Source organism: Canis lupus, chromosome 10 (assembly GCF_011100685.1).
Source record: "Canis lupus familiaris isolate Mischka breed German Shepherd chromosome 10, alternate assembly UU_Cfam_GSD_1.0, whole genome shotgun sequence".
NCBI classification, from domain to species: domain Eukaryota; kingdom Metazoa; phylum Chordata; class Mammalia; order Carnivora; family Canidae; genus Canis; species Canis lupus.
The window spans coordinates 31491009-31512216 of record NC_049231.1 but is presented as its reverse complement, the minus strand read 5'-3'; the positions used below and the strand labels follow the sequence as shown (position 1 = coordinate 31512216).

The 21208-nt window shown below is 39.1% G+C and overlaps 1 long non-coding RNA gene across 2 annotated transcripts in view; it reads left to right on the top strand.

Moving 5' to 3' along the window:
* LOC111097668 overlaps positions 1-21208 on the top strand; it is an 81122-nt gene that overhangs the window by 19449 nt on the left and 40465 nt on the right. The window lies entirely within an intron of this gene.

The window sequence follows — 21208 nt, the reverse complement described above, 5'->3', positions numbered from 1 at the left end:
AGTCAGATTCCAGAGTCTATATACTCTGTGTTGCTATGTCTACCATCTTCTATGTACTCATGGTTTTCAATTTTTTACACAGCGATTCATTGACAATAAATTAACCTTTATTTTATGCCAGGGACTGTGCCAGATACAAGGATGCTAAAATTATTAAGATGTAGTTTCTGTACTCATGGCTTAGTGTGAAATTTGTTGTAATAAAGGCAGAGAGGGTCACAGAAGAAAAAGTGACAGCTTCAAAGGGGAGGATGGGAGAAGTCAGGGTAAGCTCCACAGTGAGATGATTCTGGATGTAAGTTTTAAAAATTCAGAGCACACAGCACAGGCAAAGGCAGGGAAGTGTGAGACAGATGAGAGTACCTCATGGTGATTGGAAGCACAGATCCAGGAACCCAACTGCTTGGATTTGAATCCTGGCTCTACCTCGTAACCAGTGGCAACCTCCTTAGCTTATTTGTCCCTCAGTTTCTCATCCATACAATGAGGATGGTAAAACTAATAACTCCCTGATAGTGCAGTGAGGATTAAATGGGTTAAGGTCTACAAATAACTTGAAGCAGGGCCTGGCATTTTTCTTAAAAGCACCCCACAGTAGCTAGTTATCACTCTTATAACCCACAACCCTTATTACTTTATTAATTCCTTATTGTTATATTAAAGATCATATGGACTAGACTGGACCACACACTATCATTTTCTTTCAGGCTTGTCCCAGCTTTCCAGAAGCATCAACACAGTTACCAAACTCAGTTTCTTCACAAAATAGATTGACAAGAAGTGACCTTCTCCTTTCAAAAATTCAACTGTCTCTTCTGCTGAGAATATCCCAGCCAACTAGTGCTGCTTAGAAATTTCCCCTCAAGGCACAGTTTCACTCTGGACCCCAAGGAAAAAAGGAAAGGAAATGATGAGAAGGATGCTCTGCTGAGGGAGAAAACCACGGCAATGGGTCACTGCTCTTCTCCCCAAACTGAAATCATTGGCTAGGGTGACCCTGCTCTTGCATGTGCTCAGAACTTGTCTTCAGGAGCAATCATCCTTCCAGGGTTGGGATTCTTAGAACCAGAGGCACCTGGCAGGTGTGGGTAAGACTTCTGCCTATCCTTTCCCTTCTCCCTCTCAAGTGTTCTTTTGTAGATTGTGGAATAACAAAATGTAGTGATAATCACATCATAATCCTAGTCAGAAAACCTGAGTTCCAGTCCTAGGTTCAACCTTAACTGAGTAATAATAATAATAACTACTTATGTAGTACTTACCACGTGCCAAACACTGTTCTAGACATGATACTTTCATCAACTCATTTAATCCTCATAAGAGCTCAGTGATTTGGGGGATATATATATAGCTAAGCTAGGTTAAGCTACAATAACAAATAAATCCCAGTGGTTTGTTTCTAACTCATGCTTTATGTTCTTGGTAGGTTCCACATTATGTTTACCCCAGGACCAGGGCTAATAAAAAAATATCTATCTGGAATGTTTCACATTTCATGGCAGGGAAAAGAAAAGGACAGATCACACATGAGCTCTTAAAAACTTCCATATAGAAATGACACAGTTGCTCAAGTCCTAACTTCAAGTGGCCATGGAAGAAATTTCTTACTATGTGCCTGAAAGAAGAGAACCAGAATGTTGATGAACAGCTCTAAGGCTACCATAATACACTATTATTATCAGCATTTTACAGATGAGAAAACTGAAGAACAGAGAGGTTAAGTGAGTTGCCCAAAATTACCTAGTTTTAATTTTTTTTATTTTTTATTTTTTTAATAAAATAATTTTTTATTGGTGTTCAATTTACCAACATACAGAATAACACCCAGTGCTCATCCCGTCAAGTGTCCCCCTCAGTGCCCATCACCCACTCACCCCCACCCCCCGCCCTCCTCCCCTTCCACCTCCCCTAGTTCGTTTCCCAGAGTTAGGAGTCTTTATGTTCTGTCTCCCTTTCTGATATTTCCCACACATTTCTTCTCCCTTCCCTTATATTCCCTTTCACTATTATTTATATTCCCCAAATGAATGAGAACATACACTGTTTGTCCTTCTCCGATTGACTTACTTCACTCAGCATAATACCCTCCAGTTCCATCCACGTTGAAGCAAATGGTGGGTATTTGTCGTTTCTAATGGCTGAGGAATATTCCATTGTATACATAAACCACATCTTCTTTATCCATTCATCTTTCGATGGACACCGAGGCTCCTTCCCCAGTTTGGCTATTGTGGACATTGCTGCTATAAACATCGGGGTGCAGGTGTCCCGGCGTTTCATTGCATCTGAATCTTTGGGGTAAATCCCCAACAGTGCAATTGCTGGGTCGTAGGGTTTTTAAATGGCAAAGCTGGGATTTCAACTCTAGTGGTCAGCTCTAGAGACTGCTCCTATTAACTATGCATAGACCTTTTCCAAGGCACTGAATCTGTCTAAATTTGTTTCTTCATCTGGAAAAATGGGGAAAAAAGATTTCTTCTATATCACAAGGATACACTCAAAAGTCATCCATCCATCCATCCATCCGTCCAGGTATCCATCCATCCATTCTTGCAGTAATTGGCATGCCTACTATGTGCCAATTATTGTTCTAATTGCTGTGATTCAGTGAATAAGACTAAGTTCCTGTGCTTGTGAAGGGTACATTCCTCTACACCCTCTGAGGCATTGGGTAAAGAATAAAATAAAAAAGGGAGTGAATCAATAAACAAGGTAAGGATAAAGGCTTTGAAGCCAATAAAACACAATGATACTGATATGGTCTGGATTATGTCCCCCTAAAATTCATGTATTGAAGCCCTAACCCTCAATGTGATAGTATTTGGTGTTGGGGCCTTTGGGAAATAATTAGGGTTAGATGAGGTCATGAGGCTGGGTTCCTCATGGTGGGATTAGTGGCTTTACAAAAAGAGAAAAAGAGTGATTACTCTTCACCATGTGAGGACACAGTGAGAAGGTAGCCATCAGCAACCCATGAGTTCTTACCAGAAACTGAATCATCCAGCACCCTGATCTTGTACTTCTCAGCTTCTGGAACTGTGAGAAATAAGTGTCTTTCATTTAAACCCCCCAGTCTATGCAGCAGTCTATATCCTTCCTGCATAGACTAATGATACATATGATAGAATGGGACAGGGTGGGGAGTTCTTTAGATTGGGAGATCAGGGAAGGACCATCTCAAGCAGTAATATTTGAGCTGAGTTATCATGTGAACATCTAGGGAGCAGAGAGAATTGCAAGCAAAAGACTCTGAGGTAGGAATGAGTGTGGCATGCTTGAAGAACAGAGAAAGGGTTAGAATAGCTTGAGTATAATGAATGAGGAGGAAAATTGTAGGTAATGAAGGTGCAGAGAGAGGCAGAAACCAGACCATAGAAGAAAGATATGGACCAGTGACTTTACACTATGTTTTGGGGTAAAAACCCCCTTGGGAATCTGCTGAAAACCACAGACGTGCTCACCAGAAAAGACAAAACTCATAGAACATTTTACATATAATATCAGGAGTTCTACAGCCCCCAGCTGTCATGTCCATCCAGGCCACAGGTTGGGAAGTTGTAGAAAATATAAAGATGTTTTGATGAGCACTGGGTGTTATATGCAAGGAACTGAATTCTACATCTGAAACTAATGATGTACTGTGTGTTGGCTAATTGAATTTAAATTTTTATCTTCTTTTTTTTAAAGATTATTTATTCATGAGAGACACAGAAAGGCAGAGGGAGAAGCAGACTCCCCCCGGGGAGCCTGACGTGGGACTTGATGGGACTTCAGGATCACGTCCTAAGCCAAAGGCAGATGCTCAACCACTGAGCCACCCAGGCATCCCTTGAATTTGAATTCTTAAAAAGACATTTTGAACAGTACATAAGGGAAAGCGAAGGGAGAAAGAAACTGACATTGTTGGCAAGCTTTCTCTGTGCCACAAACTTTGCCAGTTGTGATAACTTATTTATTTAACACATTTTTCAAAGTCTTATTTTATAAATGATGAAACCAAGTATTGGGGAGGCTAAGCAATATACCGTAGGCTAAACAGGTAGTAAAGGAAAGACCAAGAATTTGAATCAAGGTTGGCTTCACTACAGAGATATTATTATTATCATTAGATGTAGGCTCCAGTTTCATTCTACCGAGGGTATTTTTACTATTAGGTGGAGGATCTGTATTTTCAACCAGCTGGGGCAGTATCCATTTCCTTTTCAACCGGCTCTAGTTGAATAGCAGAGCAGCTCAGATTCTGTTTCCATTTCTTTACTGTCACACTGATTATAACGTCAGTCTTTATTACTCCCAGCAGAGCAGTGAAATATAATCCCTACACCACTACCAATTAAGGCAGCACCAACTCTATCCACATATGTTGTCTCTGTGTGGAAGCCAGAAGACCTGCTCCAAGACTGTCCAGTGGTTTAGTATTCTGCTCAAAAAAAAAGTCATTTGCTGAGCATCATCTTTCTTAATTAGGAACCTAATGTATTACAGCCAACCCTTTGAATAAGAGGAGGATGGTGACCTAAAAAGGAATCATGACCATTCATTTCAAGATAATCACTTTGAAGCTGCTTGACAATAGATATTGATTTCTAGTGCCTGAAAAACCTCCTGAGAGAGGTTTCTGGTCTCATCAGCCTGAACAATCTATGCATCTTCTTATTCACTCACCACACAGGGCCAGGAAATAGTCTCTAATGTGATGAGCAAAGAAACTAACTTCTCTGAAAAGGCAAGGGCATGAGAATGATTGGAAGGGTCCTCCCAGACCAAAATGAAGGTGGAATAGTTGGTAACAGAAAAGCAAATCATTCACTCCATTTTCTTCCCTCTTACAGTCTTCTATTGAAGCTATTACTAGCTATCCTTTATAGAACACACTCTCAATATGTTATTTCCAATGTCAAAACACTGTTGCTTTTATTACCCATTTTACAGGGTGAAGAAATTGAGCTCAGCTATGTGAGTTTCTTTGCACAGTGTCACACAGCAAGTAAAAGCCTGAGCTGAGAGTTGAAACCTGACAATCCATGTCTAAAGTCTTTTTTCTTTCACTACACGAGGCTGCCTCATTTCTCTAGATATGCATTTTCCTCCCTTGACTTTTCCACTTGCTGTAGTTATTTTTTTTTTTTTTTTGCTGTAGTTAATTTTTTGAGCCAGTTAGGTCAGCATCATTCAGAAATAATAACGCCCTGTTGGTGGAATTTGGCTTCTTTAGTGTCTTATACAAGTATCTACAGAAGCAGTAGAGCTAGGTTGCAATATGACATGCTGCCAGTAGGTACCACCATCTTATCTAATGTGCTATATATTCAAAACTGTTTAAGGAATACCTACTGTTTGAAAGGCTCTGTTATAGGTGCTAGGGAAACAGTCATGAACAAGACAGAATCTCTCTTGCCTCATGAAACTTACATTCCAAGGGGGAAACCTGAACCACAAACAAATATGTATTATAGCAGAGAGTGATCAGTGGAATAAGTAAACGCTGAAATATAAGGCTTCAGGCTCCAAAATATCAGCCATGTGAGTTAGAAATATGTTATATGAGGAATAGTCTGAATCTACTAACATGAAACCAGCTGCCCAATAAGAGTTCATCTCTCGGGCAGCCCGGGTGGCTCAGCGGTTTAGCGCCACCTTCAGCCCAGGGCGGGATCCTGGAGACCCTGGATCAAGTCCCACGATGGAGCATGGAGCCTGCTTTTCCCTCTGCCTGTGTCTGTGCCACACCCCTCCATGAATAAATAAATAAAGTCTTAAAAAAAAAAAAAAAAGAGGGAGGTGCAGGGAAGCTTCCTGCGGCTGACGCTATTCAACCCCTCAGTGAAAATGAACAGCGTGCCCACTCCTCCCCAATGAAACAGATTAGGAAAGAAAAAAACCTATTGGAACTAGAGTTTACATAATTTACTGGCAAAGTGTACCATTCATCTGCAAAATAAGTTCCAATCCAAGCATGCTCTACTAGGCCCATGATGATCCAACAGACCTCTCTAGCCTGATCTCTGGCCATATTCTTCTCACATTTTACACCCTCAGAAGCCATATTGCTTTTCATTCCCCACATGAGTATACTATTTTACCCCTTCAGGCCTTGGCCTATAATAAATACTCCATTGGAAAGCCATTTTTATTTTTTTTCATTTATATAATCCTTAGTCCTCTTTTATTTTTTTTAATTTATTCATGAGAGACACAGAGAGAGAGAGGCAGAGACATAAACGGAGGGAGAAAGCAGGGTCCAGATCATGCCCTGAGCTGAAAGCAGACACTGAAGTGCTGAGCCACCCAGGCGTCCCCTTAGTCCTCTTTTAAATTTTTTTTTTAATTTATTTATGATAGTCACAGAGAGAGAGAGAGAGAGAGAGGCAGAGACACAGGCAGAGGGAGAAGCAGGCTCCATGCACCGGGAGCCCGACGTGGGATTCGATCCCGGGTCTCCAGGATCGCGCCCTGGGCCAAAGGCAGGCACCAAACCGCTGCGCCACCCAGGGATCCCCCCTTAGTCCTCTTTTAAAGGTCATATCCAGTTATCACCTCATCCAAGAAGTCTTCCTGATTTTCCTCAATCTAATTAGGTACTTTCCCTGTTACTTCTTCCACATCTTTTGGATTCTATCACTTAGCTTCCATATTGTTTTACCATGAGTAGTCTCTGTGCTTCATTTTCTTTTTAAGGGAAGGAACTAGGTCTTACCTCTATATCCTCTTTGCCTAATTCAGCATTTTCCAACAGAAATATAATGCAAGCCACATATGTAATTTAAAATTTACTAGGAGCCACATTAAAAAGTAAAAAGAAACAGATGAAATTCATTTTCATAATTGTTTTTCTTTACCCAATATATTCAAAACATTACCATTTCAACACATAATTGGTGTAGAAAATAATAAACGAGCTATTTCACATTCTGTTTATCACATTAAATCTTCAGAATCTGGTGAGTATTTTGTGCTTACAGCCATGTCAACACAGAAACTACATTTTCATCAGAAATACTTGATCTATGTTTAGATTTTACAAAATTTATTCTCAAAAAAGTATAACCACATGCTCAAACTGTTCCAAACATTCTTAAAAGTTTTCTAAAAAACTGATATAAATTCAAAAATATCATTTTCCTTTCACTATTTCTTATATTCCCCATATGAGTGAAACCAGGGATTATAGGGGAAAGGAAGGAAAATGAGTGAGTAAAATTAGAGGAGGTGACAAAACATGAGAGACTCCTAACTCTGGGAAATGGACAAGGGATAGTGGAAGGGGAGGCGGGTGGAGGATGGGGTAACTGGGTGATGGGCACTGAGGGGGGCACTTGACGGGATGAGCACTGGGTGTCATACTGTATGTTGGCAAATTGAACTTCAATAAAAAAAATATATATATATTTTAAAAAGATAAAAGAAAACTAAAAATATATATATAATTTTCCAGGGTACCTGGGGGTCTCAGTTGGTTAAATGTCTGACTCTTGATTTCAGTTCCGGATTTCACGGTCCTGGGATCAGGCCCCACATAAGGCTCCACGCTCAGTGGGGAGTCTGCTTGAGGATTCTCTCTCCCTCTCCCTCTGCCCCTGCCCCACTCATGTTCTCTCTCTTCTTTCTCTCTCTCTCAAACAAATAAATATTTTTTAAAAATATGTCATTTCCTTTAATATTCAAATCCACATCAACAAAAAGTGGCTCATCATCTTTAGTACAATTAATCTGACTTTCAAGCTAAAACATATCCATTTCAAAACTATGTGCACAATAGATCCACCAACTCCTCTGTCAACTCAGTGTTAGTGGGTTCAAAAGATATCGTGTAAATTGAAAAGCAGGTCTAAATTTACCAGTAACAACAACAACAAAAAACCTTCAAATTTCTCTTGTCATTTTTGCAGCCAAAGTACATAATTTTGTTAATTGCACTGACAATTTTCTGCATATTGATTCCCATTAGAAAAAGGCACAAAATTATTGTTGTTCTCTGTAATGGAATTTTTAATTTCAGCAAGTTCTCACACTGGTTTTGCTGGGTCACAAGTAAGCTTTTCTTTTCCATGAAACTTCAAATTTCCCCTGTTCTTTTGTAGTATGATATTGTATCACACTGACATTTTTTTGTCTTTGACTTACTGAATTTTGTTTCACGAAAATCTTGAATTAGAGTTAATAATACAGTAAATTTTTATATAAAAAAGCTCAACTGATAAGTACTGGCAAAAACCCCCAACAGATCATTGACTTCATTGCTCTTCTGTTTTGTTCAACAGATCTGTAAACTGGCAATGATTCACAGCATTTACATATATATATATATATATATATATATATATATATATATACACTAAAGAATTTAACAACTACAAACATAACACTTTATTATAGAGTATGCTTTATAACCTTAGTCCAAATATTTTCTTTCTTTTTTTTTTAAGATTTTATTTATTTATTCATGAGAGAGAGAGAGAGAGAGGCAGAAGCACAGGCAGAGGGAGAAGCAGGCTCCATGCAGGTAGCCTGATGTGGGATTCAATCCTGGGACTCCAGGATCACACCCTGGGCCGAAGGCAGGTGCTAAACTACTGAGCCACCCAGAGATCCCCAGTCCAAATATTTTCAACATAAATCATACAGTGAAAAAAATTAAAGTATCAGTCTCTTGTTCAAAATTCCAAAAAAAAAAAATCAAAATTATTTTTTAAATCTTTAGCTAGAGCATCATCCATGATAGGAACTTCATTTTACATCTCAGTAAAATTCTTCTTTGACAGATATAAAAGGTTTAAAAATATGCCACAAGTTTGATGTTTTAAGTTATGTATTTATTATAAATTTGAACATTTACATTTACATATACAAATTACAACATTTATTATAAATTTGAGACAACATGTACGCAGGGTATTAATTAGGCAGTATATATTTACCAACCATTAAAAGCTAAAAAAATACTTGAAATTTTCAAATCTGGATTAATTGATCTTTGCTATTGTTAGAAAGGTCTTACAGTCTGTCAGCAATTGTTTGGTGTGTTAATTGAAGATCTTCCACTTTTGTAAAAGTTTCATTTTTAGTATTTTCCTCATAATTTTCTAAAAAAAATTTCATAAATGCAATAACAATTCATTTTACTATCAAAAATGGTTCTGTGTATGTAAGAATTTGTATTGTATATGTATTGTATATGAGGCACCTGTGTGGCTGAGTCAGTTAAGGGTCCAACTCTTGGTTTCAGGCTCGGGTCATGATCTCAGGGTCGTGAGATTGAACCCTGTTCTCCATGGGAGTCTGCTTGAAATTATCTTCCTCTCCCTCTGCCCCTCCTTCTGCATGCACTAGCACTCTCACTCTCTAAATAAATAAATAAATAAATAAATAAATAAATAAATAAATAAATAAATAAATAAATCTTAAAAAAAAAATTTGTCTTGCATGGCTTGCCAGAATTACAAGCTCAGATTCTGTTAAAAATCTTTAAAATTTTTGGTTAATGCTTAATTCTGATATTAGGTGATTTAGTCAATTATTTTTTTACTATTGAAAAGAAACATCTTATCAAATTAACCATATTGCTGCAAGTGTTCCTAATATTGTCTACTATCTTTTATTAACAAAACAGAGAGCTTCCTTGTTTTATTCTGTTACAATAAACTGCAATTGCCATTCCCTGTAAAAGTTTTTTCCAATCTCCTATTTTCTTTTCTATTCTGATCATAGTATTAGCTTTTGCATTTCCACTTAATTCTTTATCACTAGTCTGCTTTTTGTTTTGAAATTTTAAAATTTCTCCATACTTATTCTTCATATTAAAAAACCATTCATTCATTTGGGGAATATAAAAAATAGTGAAGGGAATAAAGGGAAAAGGAGAAAAAAAAGAGTGGGAAATATCAGAAAGGGAGACAGAACATGAGAGACTCCTAACTCTGAGAAACGAACAAGGGGTGGTAGAAAGGAGGTGGGCAGGGGGTGGGGTGACTGGGTGATGGGCACTGAGGGGGGCACTTGATGGGATGAGCACTGGGTGTTATGCTATATGTTGGCAAATTGAACTCCAATAAAAAATAAATAAGTAAATAAATAAATAAATAAATAAATAAATAAATAATTCTAATGGTATTATCATTAAAATAGTAGCAAATACTTCAATTTAATTATTGATTAAAATTCACATAATTATCACAGTAGCTGGAGCTGTCAGCATAGAATATTCTAAGAAACATTATAATATTGCATGTATAGAAAAAAAATCATTCAAACTGAATCAATCCATCAGCCTTAACTAGACCAGTGATGTGTTTATGTGTGTTAGTGGAAACAATCCATTTACCCGATAACTACATTACTATACAACAGTACTGTCTTAGGCAATGCAAAAGCTAAAGTGAAGTATTCTTTTACTGAAACAAACCTATGTTTAATAGAAAGTATTTTATATTGTTTCCATTTTTAAATTAAAATTTAAAGTAGTAAAAATTAAATAATATTAAAATTTTAATTCCTCAATGACATTAGTACATTAGTATCAACTCCTCAAAAATCACATGTGACCAGAGGCTACTGAACTGGACAGCACAGACTGAACACACTGTATGCAGTCAACAACCATCTTTAGAATTAGCTGACTCAGGTATATATCTTTCTCCAACTTTACATTTGAACCCTGGAAACTGAGACCTAAACATAGTTGCATCATTTTCAACTCCTCTCTAATCTAAGATCAATGATATAGAGACAATGTCCAAATTTTAGTAGACTACTGGGGATTCTAGAGGTTGGAGTAGTTGAACCATGAGGGCAGCATGGTATGATGGAGAAAATCAACAGACCTTAGCTTAGGCCAAATGACTAGGGTTGTAATCTTTACTCTATAGGTCATTAGCTGGGTGTGCTAGGTTTCTCCTCCTTTAAAAAGACTGCTTATTGGGGTACCTGGGTGGCTCTCATTTAAGTATCTGACTCTTGATCTCAGCTCAGGTCTCCATCTCAAGGATATGAGTTTGAGCCCCATGCTGGGCTCCACACTGGGCATGGAGCCTACTTAAAAAAGAAAAATAGACTGCTTACAATACTTCACATATTTGCTGTGAGGATCAAATAAAAATATTTCTATTTATAAGTTTTAAAACGCTGTCCAAATGTTAGTGTTTTTGTCTTGTCATTGCCAGTGGGAAATCTGTCTCAGGCTGATTGCCACACCAATCAGAAAGTATCCATGTCGTGGTAAGCAGGACTACCCAGCTCAGCTGCCAAGGGATTTAAGATTCTGGATTTAGGATTTAGGATTTAGCAGCTGTATGATTTTGGGCACATTAACTAACTTGCCATGGCTCATTTTTGTCATCTATAGCTTGGGGATGAGATATAACAGGGCCTAACTCCTAGAGTTGATAAAAGAGTGAGATAACCCTTATAAATTGTTTTAAAGAATACTTGGTAAGCTCTCAGTAAATGGTTAATGATGATTATCATCCATGCTGAATGTACTGTGGATGAACACCTAGAAATTTCCTTCTTTTTTTTTCTATAAGATTTTATTTATTTATTTATTTAGAGTGCAAGTGGGGAGAAGAGTAAAGGATGAGGGAGAGGAGAACATCTCAAGCAGACTCAGACTCTAAGCTGAGTGTGGAGCCTGACACGGGGCTCAATCTCATGACCCTGAGATAATGACCTAAGCAGAATCAAGAGTTGAATGCTTAACCAACTGAGCCACCCAGGTACCCCCCTTTTCTTTTTTTATTGAAGTATAATGAACATACAATGTCATATTAGTTTCAGGTGTACAACATATTGATTAAACAATTCCATGCATTACTCAGTGCTCACCACAGTAAGTGTAGTCACCATCTGTCACCCTACAACATTATTACAATATTAATGACTATATACCCTATGCTGTACTCTTCATGTCCATGAATTGTTTGTTCTATAACTGGAACTTTGTGCCTTTTATTCCCCTTTATCTGTTTCACCCATCCCTCTACTTACCTTACCTCTGGCAACCACCAGTTTATTCTCTATGTTTAAGGGTCCGTTTTTTTGATTGGTTTGTTTATTCATTTGTTTTGTTTTTTAGGTTCCATGTATAAGTGAAATCATACGGTATTTGTTTTCCTCTGACTTATTTCACTTAGCATAATACCCTCTAGGTCCATCCATGTTGTTTTTTTTTTTTTTCATCCATGTTGTTACAAATGACAAGATTTCATTCTTTATATGGTTAATATTCCATTGTGTAAATATACCAGATTTTTATCTACTTATCTATTGATGGACACTCGGGCTGCTCCCATAACTTACCTATAATGCTGCAATAAACATAGGGGTGCATCTATCTTTTCGAATTAGTATTTTTTGTTTTCTTTGTGTAAATACCCAGTAGTGGGATTACTGCATCATAAGATATTTCTATTTTTAATTTTTTGAGGAACCTCCGTATTGTTTTCCACAGTGTTTTTACCAATTTATATTCCCACCAACAGTCCACAAGGGTTCTTTTTTCTCCACATCCTTGCCAACCCTTGATTTTTCTTGTCCTTTTGATTCTAGCCATTTTGACAGGTGATGTCTCATTGTGCTTTTTTTTTGTATATTTTTTTTTATTGGAGTTCTATTTGCCAATGTATGGAATAAAACCCGGTGCTCGGGGATCCCTGGGTGGCTCAGCGGTTTGGCGCCTGCCTTTGGCCCAGGGCGCGATCCTGGAGTCCCAGGATCGAGTCCCGTGTCGGGCTCCCGGCATGGAGCCTGCTTCTCCCTCCTCCTCTGCCTCTCTCTCTCTCTCTATGTCTATCATAATAAATACATACATACATACATACATACATACATACATACATACATAAATCCCGGTGCTCATCCCATCAAGTGCCTTCCTCAGTGCTTGTCACCCAGCTACCCTATCTCCCCACCCACCTCCCCTTCCACTACTCTTTGTTCGTTTCCCAGAGTTAGGAGTCTCTCATGTTTTGTCACCCTCTCTAATTTTTCCCACTCATTTTCCCTCCTTTCCCTTATAATCCTTTTCACTATTTCTTATATTGTGGTTTTGATTTTCATTTCCCTGATGAGCACCTTTTCATGTATCTTTTGGACATCTGAGTATCTGCTTCAGAAAAATGTCTTTTCAGATTCTCTGCCCATTTTAATCAGATTATCCATTTTTTGAGTGTTGAGTTGTATAAGCTCTTTATATATTTTGGATATTAACCCTTATTGGATATGTTATTTGCAAATATCCTCTTCCAGTTAGTATATTGTGTTTTTGTTTTGTTGACAAAACAAAAGTTTCCTTTTTCTTTGCTGTGCAAAAGCTTTTTATTTTGGTGTAGTCTCAATAGTTTAATTTTGCTTTTGTTTCCCTTGCCCACGGAGACCTGTCTCGAAAAATGCTGCTAAGGCCAATGTCAAAGAGATTACTGCCTATGTTTTCTTCTAGAAGTTTTATGGTTTTGGGTCCCACATTTAAGTCTTTAATCCGTTGAAATTATTTTTGTATATAGTATAAGAAAGTGGTCCAGTTTCCAGTTTCATTCTTTTGCAAGTAACTATCCAGTTTTCCCAATACCATTTATTGAAGAGACTGTCTTTTTCAGGAATTTCCTTCTTTTTATGATTTCTCTCCATCTACCTCCCCCCTAATCCTTCTGTCCGACACACAGTGTCCTGGTTCTAACTTAAGAAATCACAAGTCCTTAAGCTCCAGCTCATCATTGGAAGCGGCAATAAGTCTTTCATTTTCTGCAGGATAGAATATCTATTTAATCTTCCTGTGACTTTGACCATATTTCATAGCTTAATTTAGCTGCGTTATCTTGTTAAGTAATTTCTGCCTCTTTAGTTAGGCTTACCAAAGAATCTCCTCCCAAGAAGCAGAAAGTGAGAATGAAAGGAAAATCTCATTCATTCAATCATTCCAAAAATATTTATTAATCACTTACTTTGTATCAGACATTGTTTTTGTGCTTGGGGGGTCAACTGTAAACAAAATAGTAAAAAAAAAAAAATCCTACCTCCCTGGAGCTTGCATTCTAGTAAAGGGAGATGGGCAATAAATAGTAGCATAATAAGCAAAATCCTCAGGATGTTAGAAAATTATGGCACTATGAAAAAAAAATTGAACAGACTAGAGGAAATTAGAACTGTCAGATACAGAGGTGGGGAATAATTTTAAACAAAATTCTCAGATTGGGTCTCATTGAGAATAGGATTTTTGGGCAAATGAATTGAAGGAGGCCAGGGAAATAAGCACAGAGTTATTTAGAAGAAGAGAATGATAGGAAATGGAACAGCCACTGGAAAGGCCCTGAGGAGGGAGTGTACTTGGTCTATTCAAAGCACAGTAAAGAGGCTAATGTGTCTGGAGTGGAGTGACAGAGGTGGGGCCATAGCACATAGGGCCTTGTAGGACACTGTGAAGACTGTGGCCTAGTATTACTAATTGCATAGTGATTCCAAATCAGTTCAGGCATTGAGAGTATAAATAGACTGCAAAATTGGATTCTCTGAGCTATCAGAGACTTTTTTTTTTTATCAGAGACCTTTAAAAGAATGGAGTTTTCTTGCTCACCAATCTGTGAATTCCTTCCACAGCATTGCCAGCATAGAGTCATCTTATCTTGCCTTTTCTTGGATACCCTGGTGACAGAGTGCTCTCATTTTCCCAAGGTAACCCATCTTTCTAGTTTTGCCTGGTGGAAGAGTCTCTCTTTCATCAAACTGATATCTGACTGCCTGTCACTGCCATCCATCACCTTTATTTCTACCCCCTGAAGGCCGTTCAGACTATAAGTCTAATTTTTCTTCCTCATGACAGCCCTTCAAATATTTGAAGACAGCTGCCACATCCCTAGAGTTTTCTCTTCCGTAAGCCAATATCCAGTTCCTGCTGTCATTTCTTGTATGACAAATATATGCAATTTCTGCTCTTTCTCCTCTGACTCTGCTCCAGCTCTATGTACTTTATGGCCAGAAGGCAGCCCAGATGTGCCTGGCTGGAGAAGATCAGAACAGAGACATCCCATCTTTGGACTGGGTGTTGGCCTGCATCCTGATGGTCATATAATGAAGGAGGAAGACTTTGAAACCAATTGGCATGGGTTCAGATCCCAGCACTGCCCCTTGATAGTTGTGTGGCTCTGGAGAATAGTTTAGTCTCTCTGAACCTTTGTTTCTCTATCTGTGAAGTGAAGATAGAGATGTGTTGCAAAAATTTAGTAGTTTGATGAGTTTATAGTTGCCTGGAATCTTGTAAGGGTTTGAAGTTGGTTATTGAAAATCTCTTCTGTACTTCTGACAACACTTCCCTCCCCACATCCTCTGTAACATTTTATTCCCAGAGCCTGATCTCATAAAATACAACCTCCTAAGTCCCTAGCAGAAATACTCTTTATGCTCTTCTTCTAATCCCTTAATAGGAGATATGTAGAGTCTATTGGGGTTTTATTTCCTTCAACAAATTTAAAAATACAGTGAATAAGTTTCATTGGCCCAATGTCCAGCTCCTTAGAGGCTGTAGAGGTGATTTAGGGAGTCATTCAGGAGGTCATGGGCAAATACTATGGGAAGGAGTGGATGAAGTGATTCCCCTACATTCTGGCTGCCTAACCTTGTAACATAATGTGCCTTTACTCTAAATCCAGGAGAGCGGGCTCTTTCCTTGTAATATGGCAGAAAGGATGTCACTAGAACTGTCTTTCCCATCCTGGACACAGCTCTGCAATGAATATGACTTTCACTGCCCATCTGATGCCAAGGGATAAGGGCAGACACTGTCCCTGAAGGGCTGTAGCCATTCTGCTGTGGGAGATGGGGAGTTGGGAAAAAGGCTGCAGCATATCAGGACCAATATGAGGACTGGTTATTTAGCCAAATTGAGCCCTTCTCTCTGCCATCCTGGTTGAGAGCTCCTCATCTCTTGCTTGGACTGTTGTACTTAGCAATCTCCTATCTAGGTCCCTGTCTCCAGTCTCAACCCCAGTTCTCCCTGTGCTCTGATTATGACATTACTCTCAATGGCTCTCCTGGCAATCAAGAGGCTCCTGCCTACTTCACTTTCTTGTTTCAGTGGAACTTCCCTACCTTATAACCAGCCTCCTCTTAGCTGTGGTCTTTTTTTTTCTTTTCTTTTTTTTTTTTTATTCTTCATATTTTTTTAGAGAAAGAGTGAGAGAGAATGTACATATGCACAAAGAGGGAGGAGAAACAGAGGGAGAGAAGAGAGAGAGAGAATCTCAAGCAGGCTCCATGCTCAGTGCAGAGCCAGATGCAGGGCTTGATCTCACAACCCTGAGATCATGACCTGAGCTGAAATCAAGAGTTGGACACTTAAATGACTGAGCCACCCAGTGCCCCATTAGTTGTGGTTTTAAAATTATTTTCAATCCCTTAAAAATACTGTTCAAGTCCCAGCCTCCAATATCCTCTGTATATGCTGCCAACCCTGCCTGAAATAACCTTCTTTAGTTTTGTTTTTTGTTTTGTTTTGTTTTTTTGCTTAATGAATTCTCATCCATTTTTTAAGATCCTTTTCAAATATCATTTTACTTATGAGGACTTACTGGTTCCTTCAGGAAAAGTTTATTACTCCCTCCCCCATGCTCTTAAAACACTTTGCACATAGCTCCATTGCATTATAATTGATGTATTCTATTACAGTGATCTCTTCATGTCTCCTCCACTAGAGTATGAATGGACAGAGTATAGTACTTTTCTAGGGCTACCATAAAAGTACCACATACTGACTTAAAACAACAGAAGTGTGTTCTGTCACAGAACTGGAGGCTTGAAGTCTAAAATCAGGGTGTCTGCAGAGCTATGCTCCCACTGAAGGCTCTAGAGAAAGATCTTTCCTTGCCTCTTCCTAGCTCCTGGTGATTGCTGGCAATCCTTGGCATTCCTTGGTTTGCAGATGCATCCCTCCAATCTCTGCCTCTGTTGTCACATGACCGTCTTCCCTGTGACTCTACGCAAGTCTCCCTCTCCTTTCTCTTCTAAGATAGCAGTCACAGGATTAGGGTCCATATAATCTGACAATAAGGCCTCATTTTAATTTCATTATATCTGCAAAGACCCTGTTTCCAAATAAGGTCACATTTGCAGGTTGGGGAGGGTTGGGACTTAAAAATATCTTATTTGGGAGACACAATTCTACTGAAAACACCAGTTTTTATATATTTATGTATTGACATTGCCTGGCATATAAGAGGTACATAAAAATGCTCATTAAATGGTGAAGGCATAAATGACAAGTAAAAGGAAGAATAAGTTATCTCAGTATACACTCATTCACTGTGTGCCCTCATCTATGCTAGTCCTATGCTAGGTGCTGAGGTTTCAGAGGAGAATAAGATGTGGCTTCAGCCCTCATTTCCTCCCCATAAAGTACCTGTATCTTTTACAATCCTGAGCTAACCCCGAGTAAGAACTTTAAATAGCTTTAAATAGACCTACCAGAGTTTCTGATGCCAGAGTGCTCATGACTAATTCAGGACCTCCCTGGCAGTAAGTTCAGGGGTGTTAACATCCAGCTGGGACCCCCATTACCTGAGGATCACAGGGTCCTGTTCCCATTCAGCAGTAGTGAGGGTTTTACTCTCTGCATCTACACAGAGTATAGACCTGTAGGATCTTTTGAAGCAAGTCCCCACTTCCCACCCTTATTCTCTGTGTTTTATTTCTTCACTTGTGAGATGGGGATGACACCCAGTCTTTAGGTTGCTGAGATATTGGACACAGAAATAATTTATTAGTTATTTGGTATTCAAAATGTATTTTGATGCACAATCTTCCTATCCTAGTATTCTCACTCTTATGCAAGGTGACCTTTCAGTTCCTCCCATCAAGAGGTAGAGACCATATGCTCCTTGAACATAGCCTTGACCACATGATTTATGTTGAACATAGCCTTGACCATATGAGACAGTAGCAAATACGATGCAAGCACTTGGTTGAAAAGCATTTGAATATTGATACTTGTTCTTGTGGCTCTTGGTAGTCTTTACAATACTTCCTTGGGACTCTGAAAGATGGCAGACCCTGCTTTCCTTCTGGACAGTCCCCAGGGTTCAAAAATGCCCTTGGGGTCCAGTAACTTCAGATATCCTGAATCTCATCATGATGCCACACTCACTTATTTTTTTTAATTTTTTATTTATTTATGATAGTCACAGAGAGAGAGAGAGAGGCAGAGACACAGGCAGAGGGAGAAGCAGGCACCATTCAGAGAGCCTGACATGGGACTCGATTCTGGGTCTCCAGGTTCACGCCCTGGGCTGCAGGCCGCGCTAAACCGCTGCGCCACCGGGGCTGCCCTAGCACCCACCTTTTGATGGGAGGAGCTTTAAGGTCACTTTACAAAAGGGCAAGAATATAGTGATAGGAAGATTTGTGTTTATCTTTACAATTCGCTACAGCTAGTAAGTGATAGATGTAGGATAGGAACAAAATATTGTTCAGTATTTCTCCTCCTGCTCTGGCAGAGGCCAAATAAAATGACCAAATAATACTCAGCTGATCAATGTCTTTTTTTATTTGTTTTGCTTAGTAAGTTATGTTTCTGCCCTATATGTATAGCACATTACAACTTTTCAAATAGGTGTAGATGTTGGGATGCCTGGGTGGCTCAGTTGATTAAGCGTCTGCCTTCAGCTCACGTCATGATCCCAGAGTCTTGGGATCAAGCCCCAGGTCTGGCTCCCTGCTCAGCAGGGGGTCTGCTCTCCCTCTCCCTTTGTCCCTACCCCCACTTGTGCTCTCTCTTGCTCTACTCACCCTCTGTCTCTCAAATAAATAAATAAAATCTTAAAAAAAAAAAAGTGTATGTCCTACTACAAAGACCAGCAAATAAATGAGGACTGTTTGTGAATAGGGAACATGAAATATGTAAGCTGAGAGATGGTGTCAATGACACCTTCAATTTCAATTTAAGTCAGTATTTTTTATTCAGCATCTGTTAAGTCTGACACTATGTTAGGTTCATGAATACAAAAGTGGATAAGCCCTTCTTGTTCAATTGCTCACAGAACTCTCAGAAGTCTAGTGAAAGAGATAAACATAGGACAGAAATTAATTATAACACAGTGGGAAAAGTTTCATTAACGAAGTTTCATATATAGTGCTTTAGGGAGTACACAAGGAGCAATTAATTTTGACTCAGAGATTCAGAGATGTGGTCAGAGATGGCTGCAGAGAGAAAGGTACTGATAGCAGGTGCAGTTTTACCTGTGCAAAAGCACAAAGGTGTCAGTTTGCATGGAATATTCTGGGAACAACAAAACCATAGAACATGGAGGGGGAAGTGGGCACAGTGACTAGGGATGGAGACTGGGAAGGCTATAAGTGACTTTGAATGCCATGCTAAAGGATTTGAAATTCATCCTGAAAGTTATGGGGTAACATGGAAGACTTTTAAAGTGGTAGGGTGAGGGCAGAGAGACAGTTTTATATCTACAGAGTAGGATGATTGTAGGCTACACTCAGGAAAAAACAGAGAATGGGGACCAACTCAGAAGTTTTGCTAAGAGGTGATGGTGGGCTGACTCAAGGAACTACAAGGAGAATTGAAGAGAGAAGGAACTCTAAAAACTATTTTGGAGGACAGCTCAATGAATGAATGGTTGTGTGCAGGGAATGAAAAGGGGAAACTAGGTGATTGGGAGCTGGGATAATAAAGACTGACATAGAAGCAGATCATGGGTCGGGACAAAAGTAGGGGAGAAGGGATGGCAGGTTCAGATGGTGCCATATTCAGTTGTAAGGATTTCCAGGGAAGTATCCAGATAAGTTTGTCACTGAATACCAGGTCTGAAGCTCCAGAAAGAGACATAGGTAGGTGTCCAGTTAGAGGTCATCTATACATAGATGGAAATTTTGTTAGAATTCGTTTGATGGTAATGAATAGAAAGTTCAATTCAAGCCACATTAAAACAAAACAGTAAAAAAGATGGAGGTTTGAATTCTATTAAGAATATCACTGGAAAGTCCTGGGATAGTCTTGCTTCAAGCATGGCTGGATCAAGAGTCCCAGTGATGCTACATTATCTGGCCTCTCTTTCTCTTTGCTCTGCTTCCTTCTATATGTTGCTTTATTCCAGGCATGTTTCTTTTTCTAGATGGTAGCAGCATGCTGTCAATCAGTCACTTATTTGTGAAATTTTACCAGTCCATCCAGATTCAGAGGACACAGTTTTAGAACCTGTGCCAGGCAAGGCCAGAGCATCCCCAAGGAACTCTCCAGAGGCTTTTGGATTCATTTGGTTTGCAGCCTCCTGGCTGTTCTGCAGGGTTTTGAATGTATATGAGTCCATGCAGTGGGGTGACTGGCCATATTCAGATCACAGTTCTTTTTCTGGAGCCAAATTATTCTAGTTCTGTTCTGGGCAAGGCTGGGGCACCCCCAAAGAATTCTCTTAAAGGTTAATGATTTTGGAATCTCTGGATTTCCTACAGGAAAAGAAAGGAAATGGGAAGGAAGTAAAGGGAAGGGAATGGAAGGGTATATGTTTAAATACCACCTTGGGTGGTCTTGGGTTCTTGATGCTTCTCATCTGAGGCTCCTCTCCTTGCCTCCTGAGAGACACTGGGTAGATGAGAAGGCCCAATGGAGACAGTGCAGCATTGGAGGAATGGATAGCCAGAGATAAACCTCGGGAACATCCACAGCAAAGAAAGAAATAATAGTGAAAGAAAATGAGAGCGATCAGTGAGTTTTGAGGAGAACCAGAAAGAAACTTTCATTTATCCTCGTTCCAGAACACCAGGATTATCAGACATCCCATCTATCTATCTCTTACTCTTCTGTCTCTGGAGTCCTCTTTACCAACAGTTAATTTCTTTAGAATGTTAAACACTTCACCAATTGCTGTAAACAGCCCCACGGTGCACATACAACACTTATCATGCATATTAAACTATTAATATGGAGGAAGGGGGCAGCAAAAGAGATAATCAAATTTAATTCGATTTTTTCCCCAAGAATAGCATAAGTCAGCACAGAGTACTGTGTCTTAATGGCCTCTAAAGACACTTCTATCCAAGAGAATTAACTCATTTTCTTTGAATTTTAGCATTAGGAGCTCCAGTGGCTCCTAGAAGATCTTTTCATATCTTTTGAATAGCAAACTCAAAAATCAAGCGTTTAGGTCAGGTGAGAGGAAGGTGGATGCACTTGTTCTGATTGTCTGTTTCTTCACCTGAAAGAATACCACCACTCTGT